Raw genomic sequence first — 11,038 nt, 5'->3', positions numbered from 1 at the left:
TGCAGGATTTCGAATTCAGAGACGATATAGAAAGGGTTCGTAAGAGTACACGTGTGAGCTCGAGTCTACAACGACTCAATCCTTTCATACATGAGTATGAAGGATCTTGGTGTTCGTTTTCGTTGTTGCGAGTCGGGGGGCGACTGGTAAATGCTCCTATTTCGTATGATGCTAAGTTTCCACTCCTCTTGTCGAAGCGCTCACAATTTGCTCGCAGCTATGTGAGGTACCTTCACTTGACCAACTGTCACGCTGGCCCAAGAGCGCTCGTGAGCATTCTCAGAGAACGACTTTGGTTAGTCAATGCTCAAGAGCTTTGTCGTCAGACAGTACGATCATGCATCCGTTGCTTTAAATGCAAACCTCGGCTGCTTACGCAAATAATGGGAAATTTGCCTGCTGATCGACTCCGAGCGCTCCGCCCATTTTCAATTTGTGGCCCGGTTGAGACAACCTATAGGATTCGCGGAAAGCCGCCGTACAAGTCGTACATAGCTTTGTTCGTCTGTTTTGCGTCAAAAGCGGTTCACTTAGAAATTGTATCCGATTTGTCATCTAATGCATTTCTAATGGCTTTCCAAAGGTTTGTTGGTCGAAGAGGATGCCCGAGCCGAGTCCATTGCGACAACGCGACGAATTTCGTCGGAGCAAGTCGCCATCTGGAGGAGCTAAGGAGACGAGTCGAGGCCGAGTAGAACGCAGTTCGCGACTTCGCATTAAGAAGCGGATGCGAATTTGCGTTCATACCGCCGAGGGCTCCTCACTTCGGAGGGCTATGGGAGGCAGGTGTGAAGTCTGCAAAGCACCTACTCCTACGGACGGTGGGCAACGCCCTGCTCACGGCCGAGGAGCTGCAGACAGTGGTCGTGGCGGTCGAGGCGGTGCTCAACTCCCGCCCGCTAGGAGCCGTAAGCAACGACCCCAACGACGGCGAGGCACTAACCCCAGGGCATCTACTGGTGGGCGGTCCACTGGTGGCACCGGCAGCATCGCGGACCCCGGACCAGGAGGGTCTGAGTTGCTTAAGGCGATGGCGAGCTGTCTCGTCGCTCAAGCGAGCGTTCTGGCAGCGATGGTCCCGGGAGTATGTGCTGGGCCTGCAGGCACGGGCCAAGTGGGACCGGTTGCAGCCAAATCTGCGAATCGGAGAGCTCGTCGTCGTCGCAGAGGACAATCAGCCGCCGATGCAGTGGATGGTGGGGCGAGTCGTGGCGGTATACCCAGGAGCGGACGGGGCGGTGCGCGTCGCAGATGTGCGAACCAGCACAGGAGGGCTGTTTAAACGGCCAGTACATAAACTAGCGCCTCTGAAGCATGAAGGCACAGCCGTTCATCGGGGCCGGTGTTGGCGCATTTGATGTACATTAGTTAAGATAATGAAGTTGTCAAATGAAGTTATTAGAATTAGGGCGAAGCGAGAGCGTAATAAAGCTTTCGTTTTGCTCTCTGAGCGAATTCGCCTCGCTTCGCCACTCTAGTTAAGTTAGGCTTAATGTAACTTAGCATAGAATCATAAACATAGTTGAAATTGAGAACTCTACAGCGCGTCATCATTTACTCCGTTTTCGTTTTCGTCGTCTAACAACAACAATTAGGTCCAGTCTTTGTGTTCGCGAATAAAGCGGAATTATAATTGCAAAAACTCTTGTAATTTTTCACTTTCAAATGCCTTTAAATAATCGATATTGACTGCCTTGGATTAATGTTAAATTAGTGCTGGGGGGGCGCAGATTTTAAATAACATAGATACTCGTTTTTTGATAAAACTGTGTTATTCTTGTTGCTTTCGTGTTACAGTTTACAGGTTTGTTTGTGTATTTGTGTTTACATTATAGAGCGTTTATAAATGCTCACAGGTTACATTTAAATATGTTTTGTATCAACTAGAAAAAGTTACCTATATTAGCATTGATTGTGTTGTGTTTTAAAAATATCTTTCGCATTCTCTGTGTAATAATATTGGGTTTCATTTATTTATATTGATATTGGGATAATATTTCCCTAGCGGTATTGTGGTTATATAGCAAATTTGTGCTCTCTACACAATAAACAATAACATTTTCGTGGAAAAACATAATAATAAATAAGCATAAATATTATGGGCTATCAATGCGGATTAAGTGGTAAAAGTTGTAGCGCTAGCCACATGTTAATAAACAAAATAGTATATACAATACACACATACGAAGTAAAATAAATAAATGCATGAATGAAATTGGAACTATCTGTGTACATAAAGTTGTTTATATTCTGAAGCTGGCTAACTTTTTGTGACCTCGAAAATACTTTTGTTGGTTATGAAACTTTGTTTAGGAAACGATTAGCGGACGATTGTTTTAGCTTAATACATAAATAACTTAGATAGTAGACATTTGTTATTTAACTATTACTAGGCAAACATCATGGTATACTCTTTCGTATGACAAATGATATTATAAGTAGAGCATCCTTAAAATCATCATTAAATTATCTTGATGGAAATAGTAAAAAAAACTTTCAAGTGGCATGTTTTTCGGTTTTATATTACTTAGATTAAAACAAAATTGAAAATTGCACTAAATATTACAAAAAATGAACATATAATAACGAAAAAATAATAATATACAATTGCGTATACAACTTTGTTGAATATCGCTCGCTCTACAAATCAACAACTGATAATTTAATCGACTACATTTTGATATTGTTTGTGATTAACTGATGAGAAAGTTGATTCTTGATTGACGATATTTGAAAATGAAAATGTGTTTTGCTAGCCACTTGACAGTGTTTGATTATCACTGCTGGCAGAACTGAATCATTGGGCTAGATAAAATAAAGTGGACGGGAGCAAAAGCACGAGTCGTGATTAGAAAATTCTTTTAACCATGACAAATCTGTGGAGAATGTTATTAAGTTACATAAGTCAAATCACATAAACTCATCAGCCTAGTGCAACAATAAATATAGGAGTGTTCAAAAATGAAGGTAAAAACAAGAACCTTAACAAATATACGAAAGTTATAGTCGATTATATTCGACTCTGAGATACCCGGTACCCATAGCTATGAAAGCAATATACAAAATATGATAGGGAAGTGTAATCAAGGGTATTGATTACGAGGTTATTAACTTTCAACTGAGTTTTAGAAATGCACAACACTTAATTCAACTCATATAGTTACATAAAAATTATTTAGGAAGACAGACAGACCGAGGTTATGGGTTACTGACCTGTAAGGTTGATCACATCAACAATTATTTGAATGATCTACCTTACCTACTCTAAATATTTAGCTTGCTTTGGGTACCGAGTATAATCGGTATTGCGACAATGACACTTGTTAGAGATTGATCAGCGTTACAACGTATGAAATACAATTAGTTAAATCGACACACAGGTGTCAAAAACAAATTCAATTTGTTGTTTTCTCTTTTCTTAGTATAAATTGCAATTTCCAGAGCGTTACATTTTAATGAACGAAATAGAAATGAAGGGGGGGACACGCATTCTATAATTTAACCGATTGATAATTTTGTGGTTGAATGCAAGCGTTTGGGGGCAAGTGGGGAGGGACAAGAGAAATTGAAAGGGGACCGCCTACCATCCTTAATCAAAGTCCGCAATGGACGTTCGATTGCTGCTATTGCCGCTTTTGCCCTTTCCGCTGCTGCTACTGCTGCTGTTGCGATTCAAATCCATTGGCTTGGCGGAGCTGGGCGTGTTGGCTGCTGATGAGGATGACGATGATAGTGCGATGGTATCTCAAACAGTTTTGCGGGTATATTATCGCGAAACTCAAATTTCTGAAACGTCACCTTTGCCGTCACCGTATGCAGGACAGGTATGTCGATCTTAACCGGAAAACCCGTGGGTAGTTTAAGTGTTACAAACTCCCGCAGCTTGTTTATGTGCTTCAGCGGTGCCACTACCTCAAGAACATCGAGCAGCATGTCCACGCTGAGCGGAAAATCAGCACTCATTGCAACCGTGGCACGCAACTTTTTGTTAGATTGCTTGTGAACCGGTGTCCGTCCCAGTTGCGGACATTGCCAACGGGTGCGCTTATGTACTCCGACCAGGTGACACTTGTGGCAGGTGGCGGTAGCAACGAACTGCGACGCGGTAGCTCCGGTCATGTGAGATTGCTGCCCAAGTCTAGCTGGCCGCCGACTCCGACGCTGCCGCCTTCACTGCCACCTTTGGTGATTGTCTCGACTAGAGGTGGGCGCGGGCCTGTATTTTAAGGCCCGGGCCCGCACGAAAACAAACTCTTTTTTGAGAGGCCCGGCCCGGCCGAACACGAAACTTTTTCACTAAGGCCTGGCCCGGCCCGGCACGAAACTTATTTACACATATAAGGAAATTCAAAAAACATGTAATTTATATATACATATGGGTAATTCCCTGGTAAATGTCGCGTGCGAACAGCTTTTCAGTGACAAAAAAAAACATAAACTAAAACAATTTTAAAATTAAGTGAAGGTTTTTCTTAAAGCTTTGGAATAGCACTATTTTTAGAGCTAAGATTGATTTTAATAACTTATTCTGTTTTACGATAAAATATATAAGTTCGTTCATTTTTTGGTTTTGCGTACGAATTTGTTAATTTTTGCAATTATCAGAACAGAAAACAGAAAAAAAATTCCAAACCCATTCTTAGGTCTAATTAAAGTACTAATCTAGAGCTATAAAAATAACCTTTACTTATTTTGAAAATTGTTTCAGAATATGTTTTTTTTTGTAACTGAAAAGCTGGTCGCACGCGACATCCCTCAGAGAATTACCCATATATATATATTTATTAAGGTTTTTATATTGAATATTGTTATGTATTTAATGAAAAACAAATTAATTCATATTTTCATTAAAAAATAAAATTTTTTCTACATTTTTGCTTTTAGCCTAGAGCGTTTTTCATTTAAACCATGGCCCACAGATTTGGTAATTTCGCAATAGGCCGCCAATTTTTAATTAGTGGTGTGCAAACAAGTATAATATTGTATAACCAAATCAATAGTATAAGCAATTAAAATGCGATAAATGGCGGTTCTAATTCGATCAAATCAAAATGGTTTTCAGGCCTACTTCGGGCTTTTAGGGGCCTATTTCGGGGTTTTACGGACCGGGCCTTTTTTCTAAGGCCCGGGCCCGCACGAAGCCCGTACGAATCTTAATTATAAGGCCCGGGCCCGCCCGAACCCGCTCCGGGCCTGTGTAAGCCCGCGGGCCACGAAAAAAAGCCCGGCCCGTGCCCACCTCTAGTCTCGACAATGGCGCGATTCTTTTGCAAGTCCTCATGGGACAGATGCTCTTGTCGCTTGTGCTGCTTCAACACCAGTCCCTGTATGGTATAGATCTCGCATTGATACTGTCCACCTATTAATTCCTTGCGCTTAATAGCCAGCCACGTTGGGCGCGCGCAAACTGTATTGTCTTGGTGGACATTTGTGTGACTAATATATCCGTGGACATGAGTACATCCACCTCGTCTTCCATGCCGGATTCCTCGTAGCGTAAACGTTGATAGCATTGCTGTTCATTGTCCAGCAGCACTATCGACTCGTTGGGCGGCGCTTCGCCTCGAAACAAAAACCAGATATCGCCACGATCCCAGCGCATATCATTAAAGTCCACCAACGTGGTATCTAGACGCAACGATGCGCCGCATTTGTAGAGCCGGCAAATATCTGAGGGCAAGATCCGAGAGACAAGCGGCAGCCACGACTGAAAATCCCACTTGAACTCTATATAAAAGTCCTGCATCTGTTGCAGCGCTTGCATGAGTCGTTCGCGTCGACTATCCATGTGTTCATTCGACTGCAACTTCAACATGCGCAGCACCTGTGTGCCATCACACATGGCCATAGCTAATGGTTTCGGCCAGCGGTGACCAGCCCTCTAAATTCTCAACGCAAAATAACCCGTGGCAATGATAGCCTAGCTGAAATAGAAACGGACATTAACTCGAACCGATTCAAAATCTTGGCAGACGCCTATGAGGTTGAGGCGGTCGAATCTTCTGAAGTCGTGAAAAGGAAGCCAAAGCCTCCGCCTATTTATATACGAGAAAAAGTTCCATGTTCTCGTCAACAAAATTATTGAGCTTATTGTCAAGGATAACTTCTACATAATACCCCTTGTAAAGGGCAACATTCACGAAATAAAAGTTCAAATGAAGACTGAAGACAATTACAGAGTATTATCGAAATATCTTACCGATAATAAAAATAACTTTTACACGTATCAGATAAAGCAGCAAGGGCTTGTAAGTCGTACTTAAGGGTATAGAATCCGAAGTAACGCCTGCAGAGATAACAAAGGCACTAAAAGAGAGGGGATTTAGCGCAAAGACAGTCTTCATTATCCTTAACAGGGATAGAAAGCCGCAGCCACTCTTTAAGGTTGAGCTCGAGCCAGAAAATAAGGCCCTGAAGAAATACGAAGTGCACCCTATATACAATCTTCAGTTCCTGCTGCACCACCGAATTACAGTTGGGGAACCGCACAAACGCAATGGTCCGGTACAATGTGCGAACTGCCAAGAATATGGTCATACAAGGTCATACTGTAAACTGCACTCGGTGTGTGTAGTTTGTGGAGAGCTTCATGACTCCGCACACTGCCCAGCAAAGATGACAGCCACTCGAAAAAGTGCGGCAACTGCGGTGGCAATCACACTGCTAACTATAGAGGTTGTCCAGTTTATAAGGATCTGAGAAGCCGCATCCATCACAAAGGAATTACCGCCCGCACCCAAAATAAAACGTTGAAAGTCTCCAGATCAAACCCTGAAGTCTTCTTCTCGACTGCAGCTAGATCCTCACTAGGACCTATTAACTTTGACAAAAGTGTGACATACGTAAGCGCTTCAAAATTAGGACCGGCTATCCCTGCCTCAAAAAGTTCATTTCTGCAATCAGCATACCCAGAACCGAACATGGCTCAGCAGCAGCAATTGCCGGAGCAGCCAAAAAGCAACTTCGAAGCCATGATATGCAGCTTACAACAAAGCCTTACAGAATTTATGTCATTCATGCGCACAACTATGCAAGATTTAATGCGAAACCAAAATCTATTGATTCAAATGCTGGTTTCACAACAATCCAAATAATGACTCTCCTATGGATCTCTACGTGGAACGCTAACGGCGTTTCACAGCATAAACTTGAGTTAGCTCAATTCCTACTCGACAATCAAATCGACGTAAATCATCCACACGGAAAAGCACATGGTGGCACTGGAATTCTAATCAGAAGCCGTATTAAACACTACTATCATAACAAATTTGCTAAAAACTACCTACAGGCCACATCTATAAATATAAAACTAAATACCGGCAACCAACTTACACTAGCCACCGTATACTGCCCCCCTCGCTTCACTATAGCTTAAGATGAGTTTATGCAGTTTTTCAACTCACTAGGAGACCACTTCATAGCAGCAGGAGACTACAATGCCAAGCACACACACTGGGGATCTCGTCTCGTGACTCCAAAAGGAAACCAGCTCTATAATGCCATTATCAACGCCAAGAACAAGCTCGACTATGTTTCTCCTGGCACACCAACATACTGGCCGGCAGACCCAAAGAAACTGTCCGATTTAATAGACTTTGCGATTACCAAAAACATTCCAAAAAATCTGATAAGCGCCGAATGCCTTTCATATCTTTCATCTGATCACTCGCCTATACTGTTTATTCTACTCCGGCATCCAGGAACATTGGAACAATCACTAAAATTGACCTCACAGAAAACCAATTGGATTAAGCACAGAAAGTATATTAGCTCACACATTGAGCTAAGACCCATCTCAAGAATGAAGCCGACGTAGATAGCTTTGTTAATTCACTGGAGTCTGTACTTGTCTCTGCAACCCAAGCTTCAACACCTCAAACCATAAATACACAAAGCAATCGAAAGAAGACAAATCTACAAATCGAGCAACTCGTCCTCGAAAAGCGACGCTTACGTCGAGAGTGGCAATCGCCATATGCTAAGCAAAGTTTAAGACATGCCTCATGAAAACTTACTAAAGCTCTACAGCAAGAAGAAGCATATGTCCAACGCAATTGTGTACTTCTAGTACAAAAAACTCACTATGGAGAGCTCACCCTACTCACCGAAAAAAACCGTGATGCCTATTAGAAATCCCACAGGAGGCTGGGCGCGTAGCGATGCAGACAGAGCCAGCACTTTTGCCAACCACCTTAAAGATGTCTTCCAACCAAATCCTGCCACGAGTGCGTTTACTTTGCCGACTTTCTCAAATGAGCCTCAGCTTCAACATGAGCCAATCGAATTTCGCCCAAATGAAATGGTTACCATCATCAAAAATCAACTGAATCCGAAAAAATCCCCGGGCTGCGACCACATAACTCCCAAAACTCCCCGTTTGCACTATCACCCAGCTTTTCAATGCCATCGCAAAACTTGGCTACTATCCAGTGAGTCAATTATAATAATGATAGCAAAGCCGGGAAAAGACCACACAATCCCCTCGTCGTATAGACCTATAAGCTAAGACTCCAGGAAGGAATCCCGTCACATCAATTTGGGTTTCGTGAAAAGCACGGAACAGTTGAGCAGGTCAACCGAATAACATCAGAAATTCGGAACGAGAGTACTATACTGCCATATTTTTAGATGTCTCTCAAGCATTTGATAGAGTCTGGCTAGAAGGTCTAATGTGCAAGATCAAGACAATGCTCCCAACATCACCCATACGACAGAAAATTTGTTGTGAGATGCAACACTGCTATATCTGATGATTTCACTGTTGGAGCTGGAGTTCCTCAAGGTAGTGTGCTAGGGCCAACACTATACGTCCACAGCAGACATCCCGACAAGCACTACACAGCAGACATCCCGACAAGCACACGAATAACAACATCTACGTTTGCTGATGATACAGCTATTCTTAGCCGCTCATAATGATCGAGGAAAGCAACTGCGCAGCTAGCTCTTCATATAATCGACGTTGAAAAATGGCTATCAGATTGGCGAATTAGAGTGAACGAACAAAAATGCAAGCACGTTACATTCACCCTGAACAGGCAAAACTGCCCGCCGCTAACGTTAAACAACACTCTACTCCCGCAAGCAAACGAAGTGACATATCTAGGAGTACACCTCGACAGAAGACTCACATGGCGCCGGCACATTGAAGCCAAAAGAACACACCTAAAGCTAAAAGCCAGCAGCCTTCATTGGCTTATCAACGCTCGGTCTCCCCTTAAGCAGGCCATCCACAGGCGAGCATGTTGGCGAATATGTTTCTCGTGGATGGTAGTGTTCCTCGTCTTGTCTATGTTTGCACCAACATGCTCGCCAATGGATGGCAACGTTGGCACGAAAAACATTTGTGAAATCATTTAGTAGAAAGAAGACGTGTTTGCGAAGCGCAAAATGAGCAAAAAATGTATGCAAGAATTAATTTCTTGTCTGCAAAATCAATTATTATATTATTATATTTCAATTATTATGCGCCCAAGGTTTTGGGGAGAAATTCCTGTTAAGAATTTCAGGTCTTCATAACTTTGGCCACTACTAAATTTAACAGTTTTTATACCCGCTACCCATAGGGTAGAAGGGTATTATAACTTTGTGCCGGCAGGAAATGTATGTAACAGGTAGAAGGAGGCATCTCCGACCCTATAAAGTATATATATTCTTGATCAGCGTCAACAGCCGGGACGATATAGCTATGTCCGTCTGTGTGTCTGTCCGTCCCACAGTGGGCGATTTGGTCTCGCTAGCGGCATTTAATTAATAACTTCTAAACTAAAATAGATGTCTTCAGTCGGGTTTTTTCACTGATCAGAGAAAAATCATAGAATTTTTTAAGTTAAACATTTTTAAAAAAATTTTTTTTTTTAATTTAAAAAAATTTTTTTTTTAATTTAAAATTTTGTTGTACTTTTATTTTATTTGAACTTCAATTAACATATTTCATATATAAACTTTATCTAAAAAATGATGGGATGATGGAAAAAAATGGGATGACTTCTGAGTTCAATACTAAAAAAAGATCCCTTTTTGGTACTAACACTGTGTCTAAAAAGTACCATAGTTTGAAGGCTAGCAGGTACTAGCAGTTAATATTACACATTTTGGACGCCACTGATTCACACTTTCGGCTAATAAAAGAGTTAGACTGAATCCACTTGAATAAAGTAAGTTCGACTCCACGAAAGACAGGTGTACGCTAATCCGGACTCGTTGTTAATACACTGAATTACCACTACGTCTTATGAGCTACACATTTACAGACCAGTCACAAACATTGATTTTTTTTTGAAAATACATACCTTGAATATAATAAAAAACGAAACTTCTAACAAATTCACTAAAAATTGTAAATTTTCGAGGAACTCGAAATCAATGCGTGAAAAAAGAAAGAATTTTCTAGAGCTCTTTGCAAAATCATATCGTGGGTTTGACCGTTCACAGCTGATGATCAGTTGATCGTAGAGCTTTTAAAAAGCTTTTAAAAATCTAATCAAAGCATCTGCTATCGATATGTGAAAAAATATTAACGGTTTTTTAAATTTGAAAATTTGAATTAAATGCCGCTAGCGCGACCAAATCGCCCACTGTGCGTCCGTCCGTATGAAACACTGGATCTCAGAGACTATAAGAGATAGAGCTATAATTTTTTTTCGACAGCATTTGTTATGTTTGCACGCAGATCAAGTTTGTTTCAAATTTTTGCCACGCCCACTTCCGCCCCCGCAAATCAAATTTGGTATATATGTAAGATGGAAAGGGCGATGAGTCGGTGTGAACGGACATCGATATATCGGTATGAGCAGATATCGATTGGTCGACGTGAGGAAGTATCGAGTAGCCGGCGTGAGCAGAAATCGGAGTCGACAGAAAGGAACAGGCAGCAGTACGAGTAGAGCAGTAGTACGAGAACAGTAGGAGTACGAGAACAGCAGGAGTACGAGCAGAACCGTGATCAGCAGCAGTGTTGCCAAAGTTTGTTGAGAAATAAAAGCTGTTTTTGACGGGAAGAACGATGCAAAAAAGCTGAAAAATTAGAAAAAAAGAC

General features: G+C 41.9%; 1 pseudogene; it reads right to left on the bottom strand.

Annotated features, from left to right (window-relative positions):
- Positions 1-3,672: 3,672 nt before the first annotated feature.
- Positions 3,673-6,537, bottom strand: LOC127565663 (ankyrin repeat domain-containing protein 13C-like; annotated as a pseudogene).
- Positions 6,538-11,038: the final 4,501 nt, after the last annotated feature.

The sequence above is a fragment of the Drosophila albomicans genome, chromosome 3 (genome assembly GCF_009650485.2).
Source record: "Drosophila albomicans strain 15112-1751.03 chromosome 3, ASM965048v2, whole genome shotgun sequence".
Taxonomy (NCBI): domain Eukaryota; kingdom Metazoa; phylum Arthropoda; class Insecta; order Diptera; family Drosophilidae; genus Drosophila; species Drosophila albomicans.
Note: the sequence above shows the minus strand (reverse complement) of the source record. Positions and strands in the feature narration are given on the sequence as shown.